At 43.0% G+C, this 19376-nt stretch overlaps 1 long non-coding RNA gene across 1 annotated transcript in view; it reads left to right on the forward strand.

Annotated features, from left to right (window-relative positions):
• Positions 1–925: 925 nt before the first annotated feature.
• Positions 926–19376, forward strand: part of LOC130610456 (uncharacterized) — a 99680-nt gene continuing 81229 nt past the window's right edge. Inside the window, exon 1 of the long non-coding RNA XR_008975052.1 lies at positions 926–1302. This is a non-coding gene — a long non-coding RNA (uncharacterized LOC130610456). The remainder of the gene's footprint in view (positions 1303–19376) is intronic.

A 19376-nucleotide genomic window follows, 5' to 3' on the forward strand; every position in this document is an offset into this window, starting at 1 on the left:
TTAGCAATCTCTATTGGTATAACATACCCCAGTAGCTTTCATTTGCTTGCCCAGTCAGTACCCTTGAACCAAAAGCTGGATTTACCTGACTGCTGGTAATTTGAGGGTCCAATTTTATTTAGGTACCTTCATTGATTTCAGGGGAATTGTTTCTGATTTGTACTAGAATAAGTGGGAGCAGATTTAGGTTCTTTAATGTTCTTCCAGTTTAGCTCTTGGAATAACTTATATTTCATTATTATGTGTTTATGTAATTAGTGCAATTATATCAAATTATATAATTGGTACAATTACTTGGACTCATGTAACCACTGCATATAGCATTCCATGCTGTAAAATCTTTTACCCTGGAAAAAAAAAAAGTCAATATTGCATGGGAATCTTAATTTGTTTTTAAATTCCAGTATCAAATTTAGGGCCTGCCCACATGCAAGGAACTTCTGGTTCACATCACTGGAACCTCTCCGAGCAGGCAGCTTGCAGCCTTCATCATAGACACTGGGTTTTTAATCTGATTTGGCCAATTCTATTCAACAGAGGCCCTCCTTGAATGTGTGCAGCTCTAAACAGACTTTCTCGTACAAAGCAGAGATGTCAAGTTTTATACACATGCCATTTTAACCTGAAAGATCTCTGAAGCCATCAGAGATGTGAGATATGCAGTTTCCTTGTAATTAATCATCTTCGTTATCTGCTGCTGAGAATTTTAAGCAAATACTTTTATTAAATTCATAGGTTTTCTCTTTTTGGTTCTTGAAACTGTTTTTTTCCCTTACTATAACCTGCTTTCAGGGTACATTTTTGTGAAAGCTTGGAAACAGTAGGATCAGCTGAGTCTGTCTTGGGCAAAGTAAGCATACCCAGCAAAACAGAAAAAAAGGGCAAGAAGAAAACCTGGGAGGTGAATTGATTTCCTTAGGTCAGATATCACCATCAAGGAAGACCTAGGACGACAGCTGTGTTTGCTGGCCACCTGACAGATCTCTCCTAGTGAAAGGATGAGCCCTCCCAGGTGGTGAAGCAACTCAAGATCTTTCCTGGCCCAAATGCAATCACTGAATCCAGCTGCAAAACACACAGACCCCAGGCGAGGCACATCTCTGCCTAATGGGTGCTCTGCTGAGCCCTGCTGCTGCCTGCTCCTTCTCATTTTGGACCTTCTTTTGGAGAGGGCTCATCTTCTGCCTTGTCTTCCTGCAGATTGGTCTTTCAAAACAGGCTTGGGAGAGGCAGCTGCAGCCCTAAAATGGCTGTGTTGTAGTAGGCTGCAGCTAGTACTGCCTCACTGCCTTCCTCCAGCTGGTAAGTGTGCTCAGTGCCTGTTATTTTTATCTTGAGCTTTTGCTTTGTTTTTGAGGATAATTGCACGTTATTGCTGCAATATGTTATAATAAGTGCTATGAAGATGGCTATTGTATCCAAGGGGAAAGAAGATGTGGCTGGGGAGAAAACTTAAACCTATGTGTCAGCAAAACAAACACGCCATGTTTGGGCTGTGTCAGTCAAGTGGTACCAAAGTGGCATTTAGGTTTTGGCCAAGTGGAGGCTGCAGGGCTGATCTTGTCCTTCTTTGCTTTGTTGGATGGAGTGTCTTGTGCCCGCTCCCACAGAAGAGTTTGTCACAAGCTGTAGAAGAGCTGCAGTGGCTGTGCTTTACTGCGGCTGTAGCTTAACTCCTTGCCTGGGTGATGGGAAGCCTTGTCCTGGGCAGCGCAACAGGAGTGAGGTAGGACAAGTGGATGCTGAAGCAACATCCATTTGAGGAAAAGGGCTATTAAAGCTAGCAGAACTGGCTCTTGTGAGCTGGAAAAGACTGGGCTCTTGGATTTTTAGACCCCCTTGTCCCATCTCCTATTCACTATGCTAGCTGTGGTCAGGTTTGCTCTCTTATGGTTTGTTTTTGGGTCAGATTTTGGAACTGACCTACAGATGTGGGACTTTAAGCTTAAAAAAATAATTCAGGACCTTGTAAATTAAGGCCTTAGGCTCTTTGAAAGGAAACAAACAGCTCTTATCTGTCCTAATGAGAGTCATACATGCATATTTTGTATCCAATTGTATGAATTATCTTTAGCAGTGATACTTTGTAAGACCATGTAATTTATGAGGTGGTTATCAGTGACTCATAACTATTTATTTATGTCTTAAATGCATTGTGTATGTTTGACTTGATCGGGTGGCATGTTTGCATGTGTGAGCGTGCATTTTATGTGCAAACACACAGACAAGAAAAGCAAGGCTTTCTCTAAGCAAATCAGCTTTGCCTTGTTAATGCCTCTGTAATAAAACGTGTTTTGGGGGATCCTGATGATAGATTGGAGGTAATCCAGTGTAGCTGCCCACTGCTTTGAGTAGTTCTCTTGGCTTTGGGGTGCCTCATCTTAAGTATGCTGTCTTGCATTAAGTATGTGCTGTGTAGGTGCTCTTGTGATGGCTGAAGAGAAGGCAGCCTGTTCTCAGATGTGGCTGTGTTCCAGCCAGCTCCACATCCAAGAGAGTGCAGCAAACCACTTTTGCTTAACTTGTGCTTTGAAATTGTTCAGAAGCTGGTTTGGTCTTTAGCACAGTTTGGAACAACCTTGAAGCTGCCTTTAGGATAGCTGTCAGGGGTCCCCAGTGTTGCTGTAAAAGCTGAGAAAGGCAGAACACCAAAGCACCCTGGTCACACATTTTGCATTGAGCCATGCTTCCTATACTGGGAGCTGCTGGGCAGCACTTGGGCAGAGTGAGCCCACCTAAACCTCTGTGCTGAGTGTTTCTTACTAACTATGTGATAGCTACAGAGACTTAGGATTTAAGCTGTCTCTGTTTATATTAGCTGCACACCACAGTGGTCAAATCACTATGTTAACCTTGTATGACAATGAAGGAAGCCCTGTATTTCATTTTATGGGTAGGTTCCCTTACTTTGTTCTTAACCCCCCCACCCCATGGCAATTGTAGACATGCGAATCTTGGAGCACATTGCTTCCAGACCATACTGTCTTGAAGGGAGTTACTGCATCAAACAGGGAAAGCAAAGCTTATGTTTAAGTTTTACCCCAAATGAAAGCTTTTTCTATTCTCTGTGCCGCAAATAGATTTTCAATTACAGGAAGCACATGCTGTAAGTGCACCCTAGGATCTGATTCCATGCTTTGTCTGTCAAGCTTGTGAATATGCTAACTTTTACAGTAATCTTCTTCTTTAGCATCACCTGTCTTACTCCAAAGTTACTATATATAACAACAAAAGGAAGGGCAAACCAGTCCATCTGCCAATAGCCACCAGCATCCTGTCTCTGTCAGACTTTATCGTGGTGATGTTGAACATTCCAACAATTCAGAGGTGCTCTGTGACTTGCTGGGCTTAAAAATCTGTTAGCATTAATGTAGGGCCAAATTCAGTTATTCACACCTGTGCAAAGCAGGCTCAAAATCCTACCAAATTGGAATTCCCCAGTCAATTACAGCCATAAACAGGCTGCAAGAGCGCACAGAGCAAAGGCCATAGTACTTTTTATGCAATATCAGAGCCTAGCTGAAGATGCTGCAACTCCGTGAACTTCCATTGTTGCACCCATTTGCACCAGGTGTGAATTTATCCTGCTGGCTTTTAGACAAAACCCTTGCTTTAGATCAGTCAGCAGCCAGCCTCTTGGTATTGTGCTCTCTGTATCTCCATAGCTGGTAATAGCAGCTACTGTTCTTTTCTGCAATATATTCATGGCATCAGGAATTATTACTCATGTCATAATACCATTGTGAGCTGTTTGTTTAATAATACAGCATCCATATCGTGTCACTGTAGCAATATCCTTAATTCTTTCTATTCTTAACTTCTGTTTTGAAGTGTTTATACTTTTAATTTAGCTTTTCAAATTCTCACTGGATGTAAGCTGGCACAAGGGGAAAAGGTTCATAAACACAGTTGAAAGAACCTGCCAAATAATTTATTGGCCATGCCTGATCAGAAAAGTGAGAACAAGTGTTATTTGCTTAAATGCTTAAAGCTTCTTTTTTTTTTTTTTCTTGGCAATAAAGGGTAAAGCAGACTTTATCAACACCTAGGAAGGAAAATGCTGGTGCTGCTTTTCTAATCCCTCCTCCACCACCCCCCACTACTGAGTGGATTAAAAAGTTAATAGTATCTTTTAATTTGACAAAGCAGGATACTGAAAAAAACCTCCCAAACCCATAGCTTGCCTTTCTTGTGTCAAGCAATTCAGGAATTTGTTAGGGTGGTTGTTCATTTAGGCAAGGATGTATTTGCCTCCTATCTAGAAATCTTTGAAACTATCTGTGCATCCCTGGTACCATGCAGAAAATGAATCTCCTTAGGTCTTCCTTTCTTCTCTTCTGTCTGCTGGCAGAAGAGAGGAGCAGGATGAAGTGAATATTTAGGCAGCAGATCTTCTGTCAAAGGTATTGGAGTAGAAATCTTATCCTATAAATAATTTGGGGTCAGGGAACATCTGAAAGCTTCGTTGTTGTCCCCTCTTTTTTCTTTCCTGTTTTTCTTTCCCCCCGTCTGATCAGCTTAGCTTCTGTCAATGTTATACAATATCACTCTAGAGCTGTCTTTCCTGAAAACAGGAGAGTTCTGGAACATAAATGTAGATCTATTCTGCTGGGATATCTACAGTGACCCTTTACTAGGGCTCTGAGTAAATCTTGCCATAATTGATAGAAACAGCTTTAAAAGCAAAGCAAAACAGATCATGAAGAAAAGAAAGAGCTGATAAAGCTTCTAGCATCAAGAGTGTGCATGTTGAAACACTCTCTAATTATATATTTATCCAATCCAGTTAATACTACAGAGCTTGCAAAAAAAGCCCCATAATTAGGGGTTGTGAAAATGTCTACATAGCAATAATATGGCACCTAAATATAGCATCTTTCCTCCTGAAGCACTTTACATCATTTGAGAACCTCAAATTGACTCAACTCACAGCTGGCTTTCACAGGTGCAACCTTATTGATTTCAATGGAATAGTGCCATTTTTTTACCAGGTTTAATTTTCCATTTTTAAATGGAAGTTTTATCTATCCTATGGGCTTGCAGGGCTGCCCATTACAGTAGTATCTGCATATCTTTTACATCAAATCAGCTGGCAATAGCAAAACCTTTAGCAGACTTTCGGAGTCTCTGCCACATCTGTCTTCTCATGCTGCATAAGTATTTGGTCAGTCTAAACTCATTTGTACTGTGTATTTTGGGGACAGAGAGAGAAGAGCAGCTGATGGTGGCAAAGTTGTGGTCATGGGCTTTGCTTACCGTTTTTGCTAGAATCTTATTTCACAGTTGTAATTTCTGGATTGGGAATGTCAGGACTCTGGTATTTGTGTTGCTCTGAGCACATCTGGAAGATCAGACGTGTTCCTAAATGTAGCAGGACACAAATTATGTATGTGTCATGATACCCATCATTGATAGGGTGAAAGAATAGCCCCATTCTTTCTCATTCATTCTCTGGGCATAATTTTATAATTGAATTTAAGACTGCTTCATATAACTTTAAAATTTTAAAGTGTACTTTGTCCAAATGGGAATTTGCCTACATCACCAGGGCAAAGACTCAACATTGGAAAGTTCCGCTGGACTCCCCTGTGTCAGAATGGGTCCTGGAGATTTTGTTCTACTTGTCTGCCACTTTGCAGATTACCTGTAAAACTCAAGACAAACCTTTTAACTACTTTGTACTCCTCTAACATGTGAAAGACGGTGTTTCCAGAGAGTGAAGTGAAAGAATTGTACTCCGAGCTCAGAAGGAAACAAAAGAGATGGTTTGTACGTTATCCATATTTGCTACTACTTCGAATTGCACAAGTTATCGACTGCTCATCTTGAACATAGCAGAACTTGGAATACTTTAAGAGAAAGATTAAAATGCTGTGCTGAATGGCTTCCATGTGAGGAACTATCGATTGTACTGAAACTCCTCAGCCTAAGGAAGAGGAGATGTTGGTGGGGTAGGAGTGAATTCTGCAAAGCAGCAGTCAGAAGGTGAGCAGGGATTGTTTGTTCTGTGGCAGTACATCAATTAAGGTCATTGAATGAACTAGAAGAAGCCAGGCCCAAAGCAGAGAAAAGGAGATGTGTGTTCTCCATGCAAGTGGTAGTGGACACAAGGAATTCACTGCCAAAGGTGCCTGTGGAGGCTAAAAGGCTTGTTAGGGTTCAAAGGATGACTGGACAAGTTTGTGTAAAGAAATGCATGGAGGATTAGTAAGTAGCTAGAAACCACATCTGCTTAGGAAATACCTTGATCTGAAAATAGCTGGAGGCTAGTAGAAATGTGAGGGAAATAGCATAAGTGGTTGCCTTATTTCTACTGTTTTCTGGCTGTTTGCTATAGGAGAGTTGATGCTGGGCTAGATGGACCGGTATAGCTGTTCTTCTGCTTGTACTCAATATGGTAACTCTACTACGCAGGTTGTTGCAGCAGGCATATGCGGGTTGTTGCTCCAAAGCAAAGCTGTTGTGTGCTCTACTTCTCCTCTGATCTTGACTGGGGAGCTCCATCTCAAGTTGCCTGTGAAGGTCTGGGTTCAGATCCTCTGTAAATGGATGATGTCTTGTGCTAGAATACCAGCTTAGTATGAATGGAAAGTAGAGACTGTGGAGTACTGAAAATCAGCCATGTTTCCTGTAATAACTGATTTTTCTTTGAGGCCTCCTCTCTGATGCTTTAGAAGACAGATCCTGCATAGCTCTAAAAGGATTGAGGAGCTGTAAAGTCTTATTGTGGAAAGAGAATAAATTATATTGAGCAACTCCTACACACAGACATACAGGAAAAAAAAATCACCTCCTCCCATAATATCAGATTGTAGATATTCCTTGCATAGAACTGTATGGAATAAACAAATGCATTCATTAACATTTACTCAGTAAGGTGAATTGAGGACAGAATATCAGTCCAGATATCCAGGCTTATCTCTGAATTTCCTGGATTTTATGGGTTTAAGTCTGACTCTGAACAGGTCTTAAGGGCATTTTCTTGGTGGATTAGAAGGGTCTGTGTTTGGACAGTCCCATCTACAGTACCTATGGGATTGTACAAAGCCCTAGTTTTACTATTTGTATGTGTTTTAAAATCCTGCTATTCATTTGCCTGAGTCAAACAGCTTTCAAACTGGAATTACAGTTGGGTACGTAGCATGAGGATAGTACACATCTGGCAAGTGCTTGGAAGACTCAACGAACTTTTCACTGACAATGTTGGAAAACAAACAAAAACCCTTCTTAAAATGTGGTCTGCAGATGGGTCTTCATAGTCTCTTCCCCATTATTTTAATGGGGAAAATTCATCTTTAACAGAAATGCATTCAGTATAATAACAGCAGGAAAATGACTCAATGGGAGTCATTTTCCAGGATATTTTTCTGTCAGTGCAAAACTTTTGTGCCGAGACTGTTCCTTGTGGGGTGGCTGTAGTGTCGGAAATGCCATCACCTTCATTGGTGTCTTCTGCTGAAACAGCACTGGATGAAGCTGCAAATTTTCTAAGGGTGTTTCTCTGGTTGCTATTGTGGGTATGGGGCTCTGCTGCAGGCTTGCCCAATTTGCCAAAGAAAGCATCGCGTGCCTTGTGCGGCCAATCCCAGCTCCAAAGATGGTGTGCTTGTTGCAAGCTCGTGCCAAGCCATCTGTAAGATTTGTCAGATAAATGTGACTAGCGAAGTGGCACTCGTGAGCAGATGAAGGGAAATTCCCTAGGGGATTCTTTTTTTCGCTCGTCATTAGCAGGAGAGGCAGTGGGAAAATTCATTGTTTAGCTGTTCAAAACACTGGTGAACATTTGATACCGAATAATCTTCAAGGCGGGGGGGGGATGATGTCGAGCATGTCTTGAGCAGCCTAGACACTGTGCTGGAGACAGAGTATCATGTTCTGCATGTCAGGCTTACCTTGGCAAAGAAGGATATCTGAGCTACTCAATTTCGTGTTTTGCCTTGAAATCGCCTTCCCTCCTTGGGGTAACCATACACAAAGTGACATGTGGCATGGAGCAGCCTGGAGGTACATTGCTGCTGTTTACCTGTATGTATCCCTCAAATGGAAAATGCAATCTGCCCCTGCTTGCTGAATGAAGCCTGTTTGTGCTCTCTTTGGTAGCAGCTTTGCAGCGAGGGCTAAATCTTGCTTGCTTAAGTCAAGAAAGTGACTTAGATGTGATGACTTGCAGAGCAGACTTACTGAGCTTTGCCACTGATGTTTTGTGAGGTAAAGTGATGCCAACCTTACAAACTTAACCGATGGCAAGTGCAAGGTCCTACACCTGGGTTGGCGGAATCCCAGGCACAGCTACAGGTTGGGCAGAGAAGAGATTCAGAGCAGCCCTGCTGAGGAGGACTTGGGGGTGTTGATTGATGAGAAAATGAACATGAGCCGGCTTCAGTGTGTACTTGCGGCCCAGAAAGCCAACCGTATCCTGGGCCGCAACAAAAGGAGCGTGACCAGCAGGTCCAAGGAGGCGATCCTGCCCCTCTACTCTGCTCTTCTGAGACCCCATCTTGGAGTGTTGTGTGCAGTTCTGGTGTCCTCAACATAAAAAAAAAGGACATGGAACTGCTGGAACAAGTCCAGAGAAGGGCCACGAGGACGATCAGGGGACTGGAGCACCTCCTGTATGAAGAGAGGCTGAGAAAGTTGGGGCTGTTCAGCCTGGAGAGGAGAAGGCTGTGTGGAAACCCCATAGCAGTCTTCCAGTATCTGAAGGGGGGCTATAGGGATGCTGGGGATGGACTGCAGTGATAGGACAAGGGGTAATGGGTTAAAACTTCAACAGGGGAAGTTTAGATTGGATATAAGGAAGAAATTGTTTACTGTAAGAGTGGTGAGGCACTGGAATGGGTTGCCCAGGGAAGTTGTGAATGCTCCATCCCTGGCAGTGTTCAAGGCCAGGTTGAACAGAGCCTTGGGTGACATGGTTTAGTGTGAGGTGCCCCTGCCCATGGCAGGGGGGTTTGAACTAGATAATCTTAAGGTCCTTTCCAACCCTAACTGTTCTATGAAAGTAGATCCACAGTTCATGCTGATGAGAAACAGGTCACCAGTCTCATGTTCTCCACAGAACTTCTTTGGCGCAACTCACTTTTTGCTAAAGCGAGTTTTTAGTCTTGGAAGTGAATAATCTAAGGTCCCAGAACTACCTTCCCAAGTAAGATGCTTTAGGCAAAGTCCTTGGTTCTTTCTTATTTTTGTGGTAGTGCAGGGAGATTTTATGGCATCTCAGTTTATGGACTGACAGGAGCATGTGTGGCATAGAATACCATGCTCCCATTGCCATCAGCCCTCTTATTCAAACTCCTCTTAGGTTTAAACTGGAGCTTGGAAATTAATGGAAATATCATCCTGTTGAAAGCTACAACATTGTACTTGCACTGGTTGGTGTCTCTTCCTCCCAGGGAGGATTGGGTGAGGTGGCTAAGCTGGTATTTGAGGAATAGGAGAGAGGGGTTTGCAGTATTCTCAGTTCCCTGAACTCTGCCATAGTCTGGAGAGCACTATGGGTCTTGCTTTCGGGGAGATTGACTTAATGGAGAGCTGGTGAAAGGGACATAGTAAAAGAGGTTTTCTGCTACTGAATCTCATAAAACAATCCACCCCAATGGTTTTCCCCCATACAGTGGTATACAATACAATGAAAGGTTCAGATATTGTCTCCCACCACTTCTTCATGTAAGTCAAGATGAAAAGCACACCAACCAATCCAGAAAACCACTGTCCCATAGAAAGGGTCTCAAAGCTACATTCAGTAGCTTCAGTGTGTGGGCAGACTTTCAAAAGCTGAACCATTCTGTAGTTCCACTAAGCTTGAGGGAGATGTGAAGCAGAGACTCTTCATTAGGGACTGTAGTGATAGGACATGGGGTAAAGGGTTAAAACATAAACAGGGGAAGTTTGGGTTGGATACAAGAAAGAAGTTCTTTACTGTGAGGGTGATGAGGCACCGGAACAGGTTGCTCAAGGAAGTTGTGAGTGCTCCGTCCCTGGCAGTGCTCAAGGCCAGGTTGGACAGAGCCTTGGGTAACATGGTCTAGTGTGTGGTGTCTCTGCCCACAGCTGGCGGGTTGGAACTGGATGATCTGTAGGTCCTTTCCAATCCTAACTATTCTATGATTCATGATCCATATGATAGTATGTGAAATATAAGACTGTGTATCAGTGGCTCTTTATCAGCGAATAAGTTGCTTGCCAGATGCAGCAGGTTTCATCAGTGAAAAAGTAATTGTGAATTTGGGTTGAATGCACTGGGTAGCTGGAAAAATGAGGATATTCCATCAACAACTCCAGGCTTTGCTTCAGCTTTTGTGCAAACAGACAAACTTCTGTGGACTCCAGTACAGTGTTTCCTGCATGCATGAGACTGGTCTTTTTTTTTATACAGGAAAAAGTCACATCACAAGAGACCTTTGACGTTTTAATGTGTCCTGGCATATCGATGGATACATCCAGTGGAGAAGAACAATCTGGGACACTTGGTCTGCATTTGTGCTTTGCTGGAGATTTGCTATGTAACCTCGAGCAAATCTATTAATCTCCTAGTACCTCAATTCCCCAAATGCAAAATGGAGATAATAAAACATAACTCCCTTAGCAGGGTAAACACATTAAAAAATGCACTTAAAAGCAGTTGGGTACTAGGTTAATGGAGACCTATATCTTGTGGGGAAGATTTGTTGTATTATAAATAATACGTCTTCACAATTATTCCATTTAGTCTGCCTTGAAGCCTTCAAAGACATACCACGCAAATGTTTACTGGCAGCGTGTTTCCCCCCTTTTATTGGCCAACAACATGTTTAGACCAGACTTTGCTGTGGCAAAGTATTTCAGTGCATTGCACATGGCAAATGGCTCCTTTACTGTAAAAGTAGATAATTTTTTTCCAGAGAATGCCCCAAATAATGCTGTACTCAGCAAAAGCCTCTGCACCTGGAATAGCTGTCTCTGAGCAGATTTCCTTGCAGAATGTTCAGTGTGCTTCTGCCTAGAGCTTTCAACTGTAACAGAGAATAAAGGAGGTATGGTGGGTACCAAGGACAAACTTTTTAAGGGTGAGTTAGCTTTGCAGACCACCTGAAAGAACTTGGGTATGTCTCAAGTCAGCTAAGCAGTGCTACTGCTAGGATGTTGCAGACAAAAAGGCCAGTGTTGCGGAGTTCGGTTGAATTACCTAGGGTACAAAGTGGGAGTTTGGGGGACTCTCACTACAATGTTAGTGAACAGAAGCTATTCAAGCCATTAGACCACCCACTGTTTTAGCAGTGTTACTTAGCTTCCCTGGACTCTGTAATTGCTCTTGTCACATTACTGAGGATAACATAGAAATATTGCAAGCTTTTGCCTTGAACTTGGAGTGTTGAGGCTTATGTAAGGGGGGAAAAAGGCTACACAGGCTGAAATGAAGGATGTGATTCTTATCCCACTTTTGCTTGTTTTATGCTGGTTTTGCCTCTTTAATGTTGATGGAATGAGTTCAGAAGCAGGCCTGTGTCTGCAAAACAACTTTGCGTGCCTGAAAAGTGTGTATGAGGGTGTTTTAAGGAAAGCAGCAGCCTGGAACTGGCATTTGCTTCAGTTCAGATAAGATTCCACCCTCTCCCGTCATACAGTGAAAAGCCAGTGTGACGTGAAGAAGAGCAAAAGCTTTTTCAGTGATCAGGGCATCAAACAGAGAATTGCATTTGCTCAGATGCCCTTCCGATGGGGATGTTCCTCCAGAACTGATGATGGCAGAGGTGTGCTGTCACACCCTCTACTGCAGGCAGCAGGAGATGGGGAGCAAGACTTGCTAGTGTGTGAGACCTTTTACCTTCCTGCTTCCAGGAATGAGGTGTGTTAGTGTGTGTGGGGGGTGTGTGTGTGTAATAAAATTGTGGTAACTCCATCAATAACTCAAAGATAATCCCAGATCTGCTTCTGCTGCACAGCTCAGGAGGTGTCATACATCCAGCTAAGAAGGGCTGGGTACCAGGAGGGTTTGCTTTCAACCTCTGCCCTGCAGCACAGGAACTATTGAATTGAGGGTTTTCCTGGTGTCTGCTTCTTTGACTGCAATGTAATGATTTTGGGTGAAAGGCACCATGGAAGAACAGCAGTGGCACAAATATATGAAAACCCCTAAGAATCATCAAATCATAGAATCACAGAATGGCTTGGGTTGGAATACCCCCAGATGATTATCTGGGATGAGAGGTAACTTTGCAGATGGAGCTACCATGTCAAACATTAGCACCCAACAGTCCTCCTGATCTGATGCTAACAGAAACCACAGCAATGTTTGGTTTAATCTCTGGCAAACACCTATGCATTGAGTAAGAATGAAAAGTTGATCTCATGCTTGGGAGGAGTTTGGGAAGAGTGAGTACGTGCTACTTGCTTGTACACCTGGCAGTGCTGGCCAGTAGCTCCTGTAGGTGATGCTGGGCATGGCAGGTGTGCTCCTGGTCTCTTGCAGGCTGTGTGTGCTGCAGTGAGCACAGCTCTGAACCTTTCTGCAGCCTGGTCTGTGGTCTACATGGGCTGTGTTAGAGGGTTGAGGTTTGGTTGAGTGTGACCCATGAATGGGATGTTATCACTGAGAAGGTAGCATTAATTGTGGGTACCCATGTGCACTGCTGGAATGGCACTTCTGGTCATACAGTTTGTTAATACTTATTCCATAGCGAAACCAAAGCAGCCTAACAATTCTCTCATAAAGAGGAGTGTTCGCCTGATTTCTACAGTCTGTTGTGCAGAGGCCCATGGAGAGAGACTAGGTACCCGAACCTTGGGGTTTTATCTCCCAGTGGTGGTAAGCTTGAGGTCAATTTTTTGTATTTCATGACTGCTACTGTTGATGCTATATGCGCTAGTGAAAAGCGTTTCTTTTTCCTCAGTATCTTAGGTATCCTACCATATCTTGGTGACTACAGGTTAACAAAATCTCTGGTTTACTGTGGAAAATATTACAAATTACTCTAGGTATCCCTTCGGTGATATTGTGCCTGTACTTTCTATTGTGGTTCAGATTACCTCCATTAGTAGTGTCTCATCCTTTTTCCAGTCAAATTGCTTACAAATATGTGTTGGTTTTAACTGTTTGGGATGTGAAATTTATATAATGCAAGGTCATTTATTCTTCTGTTTCTGATCATCTGTTACCTAGATTAGCAGACAACAAAGAAAAAAGTGGTAGTGCCAATCTACTATGTGTCGCTGTATGTATGTATAGCACCTAGCACAGTTGGGAGTATATATTATCGACACTGCGATGGTGTGAAGGGACCTTATTGCTCTAGGCAATACACAGGCAGACAACAAAATATGGTGCCTTCCCAAGGAGCTTCTGAACAAAATGTAGTTAATGATCAATTGGTCTTTGCAGCAGAATTCTGTAGGAGACCAGTGTATCAAAGCTGCATACATAAAATGGAGGCACATGTTTATCCTACTGATGTTATAAGAGGGTCCGTGTTACATTCATACAGAGGTTCGTGGAAGGCTGTGTTTTAGGTTGTTTGGTGTGACTCTGCAAGGACTACTTAGTATTAATAAGAGGACCTAGAACAATAAAGTCAAGGCCTAGCTAAATAAAGGCCAGTGGATCAAACAAAAAGGATGGCCCGAAATGACTGGTGAGAGAGATAACAAGGCTCACTTCAGAGAAGGCTAAAAGGGTATTTCTACCCACGTTGAACTTCCTTACCCATATGGACAAGCCAGCCAGAGACTTTTACGTGGTGCAGCAGAGAAGTTGCAGGGCAAGTTACCCTGCTAGACCTGGGTGTATGTATTGTGTCATTGCCTTGCAGAAAGGAGAGGCAGTAAAGGCCAGGCAAATCTTCCTAGAAACTGAGACTTGGGGAGAGGCAAGGTAGAAAGAAGGGGATAAGAGGATGCAGTGGAAGTGGCTAACGAGGACCAGTGTCATGGGGACTGTGGGAGGACAAGGTTTCCAGAAGAGAAATGCAGATCTGCTGTTGTGCATGTGTTGATGACTGCTCAAAGCTAATGATACGAAGACTGAAGCTCATCTTTAACTAAGAAAGGGACTCTGAGACTCGAGCTTCTATCTTTCAGACCAGCAGAATGAAGGAGGGGCTTGCAAAATGATGAAACTACACTGCTTGTTTGGTTTTCTTCTTGGGGGGATAAAAGTGGTGCAGTGGCATATAAAGAAATACATGGAAACAAGGTTGAAGGAGGGTCAAAAGCTCATTGAAAAGATCTGAAATTGTGGGAAGTAAGGTTCATTTGCCTTGGAGGACCAAAGCTGGCCCTAGAGGAAATGACAAAGCAAGAGAGCAAGTGTGGAGACAAAATACCAGTCAAAATAATGTGGACAGGAGGCCTTTGGAGAGCATATGGTGGAGGTGACCAGCACCTAAGGAATGCAATGGAGGTGTGACCAGGGCAAAGAGATCGAGTTAAAGTAGGAAACACAGTGTGCAAGTAAATTAAAATAAATATTTGGTATTTTGTTTTTCTTTGTCTCCCAAATTTTACACACAGCTTTTGTAGAAACTGCGAGGTATTTTGAAAGAACTTGAAATTACTACTGTTTCCCTACAATAGGTAAGAAAGTAGGTCAACGTATTTTGTGATGATTTTTAACTATTCATTTCATGGCACAATTTGGGGAAGGGTTATAAAATCTCTACCCACATTTCTCATTTTTGCATGAATATATGAATTTCTTCATATGAACAAGGCAGAGATTAACACTTAAATAGGCACAGAAAGCAGGGAATGGAGACTAAAAATGGAGATTAAATAGATTCAATATGAATCGAATGGATTCCGATGTGAAATCTGCAAATGCAATCTCCTGCAGTGTAAACCAGTTATATTTTAAGTTCCCAAGTTTGATCTGCACCTGAAAAAGCTTAGTCTAAATGGAAATATGCATCTGTACAAAGCCTCTTGCCAGACTTTAAAAATTAATTTTAAGTTTAATTAGTGCAGCTTTTAGTTATAAACAGAAGATGTATGTTAGTGTGGAAACTGAACTCAGATTTCTGGACTTCCAATAGCACACATGTACCACAAGCCCACTGCTTACTGTATGAAAATCAGTGCAACGCTGGCAGATGCAGAGCACAGAGGCATACATAGGATGGTGTTAAGTTTTTGATCTTTGCCGTGAAATATCCTACTGTAAGAACTGCAGATGGGGGGAGCTAGGAGAAGACTATCCCTTGGAGTGCAGAAGGCTAGTGGTGAAGTATTTATATTGTAGTACTTTGGGGAATTGCACTTTCAGTGGCTTACAGGCTGCTGGTGTAGAAATGGATGAGTTTTCTTGCCATTCTTTCGTCTCCTCATGGTGTGGAAAACCATGACTAAAGACATCACCTGTATCTGTCGTTTGCTTTTTTTTTTTTTTTTCCTTCCCTGTAGGCTGTGGAGGTTCAGGTCTTTCCATTGCAAAGTTAGGAGCTGATAATCCTCTGCAGGGTCATCAGAACTGCTGAAGTGCCAGACTGGCTGTTTCCCTGGTTCTCATGAGTGCAGGTGCCCATTCTTCTTGCTTTAGGGGATACTCTATTTGCACAGCCTTAATCAGCAACACGTTATGGTTTTGGCCAGTGCAGTTCATGATGGTGACATAGCATATTTATTTTTAATGTGGAATTGGCCCATGCCTGATTGAACAATGTACAAATAAAAGAGATGGAAATCAGAACTGGTTTGGCTTGCTGGCCAGCATAGACAAGAATAAAAAAGAATAGCTGAACACTTCCAGCAGGTAATTATCAGTCTTTTGTGTCTACCTCATGCCAGTGAGAGGAGAGAGTGCAAGACTTTTCCTACTAGTATTGCGTGCATTTGGGGAATGACAATTATGACTTGGAAACATTCTCCTGCAGGATGTTCTTTTATTGACATTCTGGTTTTATGAATATTAAAATCTTTATCATCTGGTCAACAACTCCTGGTATTCATTTTGGAAAAAAATGATATTTTCATATTGTACTTTGGATAAGGATTACAGAGAAAATGCAGGATCATGGAACAGTGTAGAGCAAGAGTGTGAACAAAATAGGAAGCCCACTTAGTCCTCTGCTATAAGCAATCTTGCTCAGTATTTTAGATAAAATAAAAGCACTGTAATAGCCACTTTCACAGGTCTGACCCTGTTGAAAAGCCTCTGAGAAAGTATAAGTATCTTGCTGTTTTTTGCTATGTGGGCAGGCTGCTTTCAGTATCTATCTTGGGGAAAGATTTCACTTGATGACAGAATTATTATTAAATAATATATTTGGTTGCTGGGAGTTACCCTAGACTTGAAATTCAATAGGTAATAGGCTTTATGACACTGATAAAGTACCTAAATTTGCATATATTATGTCTGAAATCAATGGAACAAGTGAAGGGAATCTCTAGTAAATGTGTTAAAGAACTTTTCTCCTATACTTCTGGAAACAAGTGAAAAATGAAACATTTCTTAATGCTTGGCTTAGTACAAGGACACTGTGCTTACTGAAGGGCTTAACTGCAGCAAAATGAACTGTCCAACTGCTCTGTCTCTGCTGGGATAGAGAAGAATTTCTTGGGTCCTAAATGTGGCTGTGGACAGTACTCATGGGGTACTCTGGGGAACCTGAATTGACAAGGGTTTGAGGCACAAATCTGGAATAAATAATAAAATCTCTTCACATTTATTTTCATACCTGTTTTTCTGTTTCAAAGGTACATAATAATGCAATGTGGTTAGAGCAGTGACATCACTCTCTCCTCTCCCTAAAGGGGGGGGGGGAGATGATGCAAGGATATTAATCATATTAGTTGTGGCAGAGGGCAGCTGTCTTCCTCAGTACCTGTTCCATGACATAAATAATATTTCTGGATGTCTTCAGGGAGGATTAAAAAGTCTAATGTTAAAGAACAAGGAAGATATGGATATTTTGATTTTGTCTTTTCTGCTGTTAATCCCACCCAAGATAAAATGTTAGCAGCAAATTTATCTCTGTTATGTCTTCTGTCCAAGCCAGCTTGGGTCTCTGCTTCAGACTGTTCAGTATTTGATAATTCCCATTTAAGTCAAAGCTCTAGCTAGCTTCTGACTATAATAGCTGTCAAGTTGTAAAATACAAAGCCTTCATGCAAGCACTACTTAATTGGTAAGTAATTCATGGTATAGGCCTTCATCTGTGATTACAAACCAAATTGCTAACATGAGAAGTCACTGCAGGGAACACTGAACCATCATTGTCTTTCAAAAGTTGAGAATCTTGCAAGGAATTTCTTTCACTGGAGGTGGGGAGGGGGGCTGTGGCCAAGCAAAATCTATTGCAGAATTCAAAGAAATTCTTGGGAAAAATTATTAGATGTTTTGTATTTCCAGGCATTGCTATAATGGATTTTGTTTCAGAATAGAAAATGGAGGTCATACTGAGAAAAGGAAAAAGCTTCTTTCTTTCATGTGGTCAAAAGTGGAAGCCTTCCAAATTTGGGAAAATACAGTAATAAATCTGCAGCCACCTAGAATTATGTGGTGTTACAAGTGAAGACAGTTCCAAACTTCATTCCTGCAGTAGGAACAAAACTTGGTTTTCCCACCTTGAATCCACTGCTGCTTGTGCTCTTCTTTGTCAGCTCCTTGTACCAGCACCTTGGGGCAGAGCCAGGCTGCCTAAGCCTCTGCTTTCCAGGGCATTGCTGCCCACAGCAGATGGTTTTGGTACAGTTACACCAAGATTTTTACAAATGAGTATTGTCCATATTGTAGTTAACATCTGGGACAGTCAAATTCAGAGGTCCCACAGGACTGGATGGCACCTCATGAGCTCCTGAATCCCTAGCCAGGGCTGGCAGCCACATCAGCTGACTTCAAGTGGGGAACTGACATGAAAACCAGGCTGTTTTTTCACCTCTTTTGCTCTCCAAAAAACTACTCGGGTACCTCATCTTTCTGATGGCTAAAGAGCGGCTGCTTTCCTTTGTGAGGTTCCTCTCCTTGGTGTGGCGCTTAGGCCTGGGAGAGCACCTTTACTCTCTTGCAGCCTCTCCTTTATATTTTTCTCTTGCATACTTAATACTGAACAATTCATTGCATTATTTATTTTTTCCTCTCTTGCTTGAGGATTTTCTGCCCATTTTCTGTGTGTTGCCAAGTGGTTCTGTGTTGTAGCTCGTTAACTGCCAGTGTGTTGGTGTTGCATATGGTAAAAAAGTGTAGCTGGCAATGTAGTATCACCTCCGCAGAAGAAAAAGATGTGAAACCCCACTGAATTCAGCCCTGAAGCTGCTCCTGTGGGGACTGTCCAGGGCAGGGACCTTACTGGGTACAATTAATTAGGGATGCTGTGCAGCTGGGGAAGTCTGATGAGCGGGGCTGAAGTGGAGCAAATTTCTGGCTGTGCGTTGAATGTCATGCTTTGCCATCAGGGATTTTAAATGTTGAGGTTAAATGTTGTTGCTGGAAACTGTCGGGGAAATGGGGGACTCCAGAGGGAGCAAAACAGGTAACGAGGGTGGGAAAGCGAGCTTTGTTCCCAGGCTGCTGTGCAGTGGGGGAAGGATGATTGCTTGCTACTTAGGAGAAAACAAGCCTCGTGAAAAGGAGGTTGTTTTCCTCCATGGGGACCGGGTGGGGAGAGGAGCAGAAGTCTGCGGAGGAGAGGGGCTGGAGGAGGAGGAGGGGAAGGTGGGGTGAGCGGGGCCCAGCCTGGCAGGTGGTGGATGTGCCAGCGCCTCGGGTTGTCGTTTGCACCTCGGTCACGTGTGTGGAAAACATTGCTGCTGTTGTAGCTGGGTACCGCTTGCTGCGCGTGGGTGCAAATGGCAAGGCGAGATGTGGGACGGAGCAGAGCTGGGCCCAGCTGCTTCTGTTTATGCTCTGCAGGAGGAAGCAGACGTACAGAGTGACTCTGTCTTGCCGAAAGTCAGCTAGGGGCTGGTGTCCATGGGGAGGCTCGTGGGGACTGGAGGCAGTCCAGAGCCTTCCTGCAGAGCCTGCTTGTTCTCCCCTCTCCATGGTCAGACCCTGGTGCTCCGCAATGGGGCTCATTTCACTTGTGACTTGCTGCTTGTCCTCATCCTCAGCGGTTCAACCCTCATCCCTCCTTGCTGATCTGTGGAGGCCGTGGCAGAATTTGGATGCGCTCTTTTCTGTCTCAAACAATAGTAAAATTCCTGAAAAGGGGGTGAGCATGTGCGTGCATGCAGGTGTGTTTGGGGAGGGAGGCAACTGATCCTGAGACATCGTGAAGAAGGTAGGCAGCCCAGGGCCTGGTATGATGGTCTCCCACTTGCACCAGCGGTTTTGTGAGGCCATCAAGGCTTTTTGATGCTCAATTGCATCACAAACCCCAGTTCCACTGCATTTCTGTTCTCAAGCCTCACTCTGTATCCCTGAAGACCACTAAATAAATAAAAAAAAAAAATTCCATCCCACATAG

This window comes from Pezoporus wallicus, unplaced genomic scaffold (genome assembly GCF_028554395.1).
Source record: "Pezoporus wallicus isolate ANWC-B61680 ecotype Strahan unplaced genomic scaffold, APGP_CSIRO_Pwel_v1 contig_5261, whole genome shotgun sequence".
Lineage (NCBI taxonomy): Eukaryota > Metazoa > Chordata > Aves > Psittaciformes > Psittacidae > Pezoporus > Pezoporus wallicus.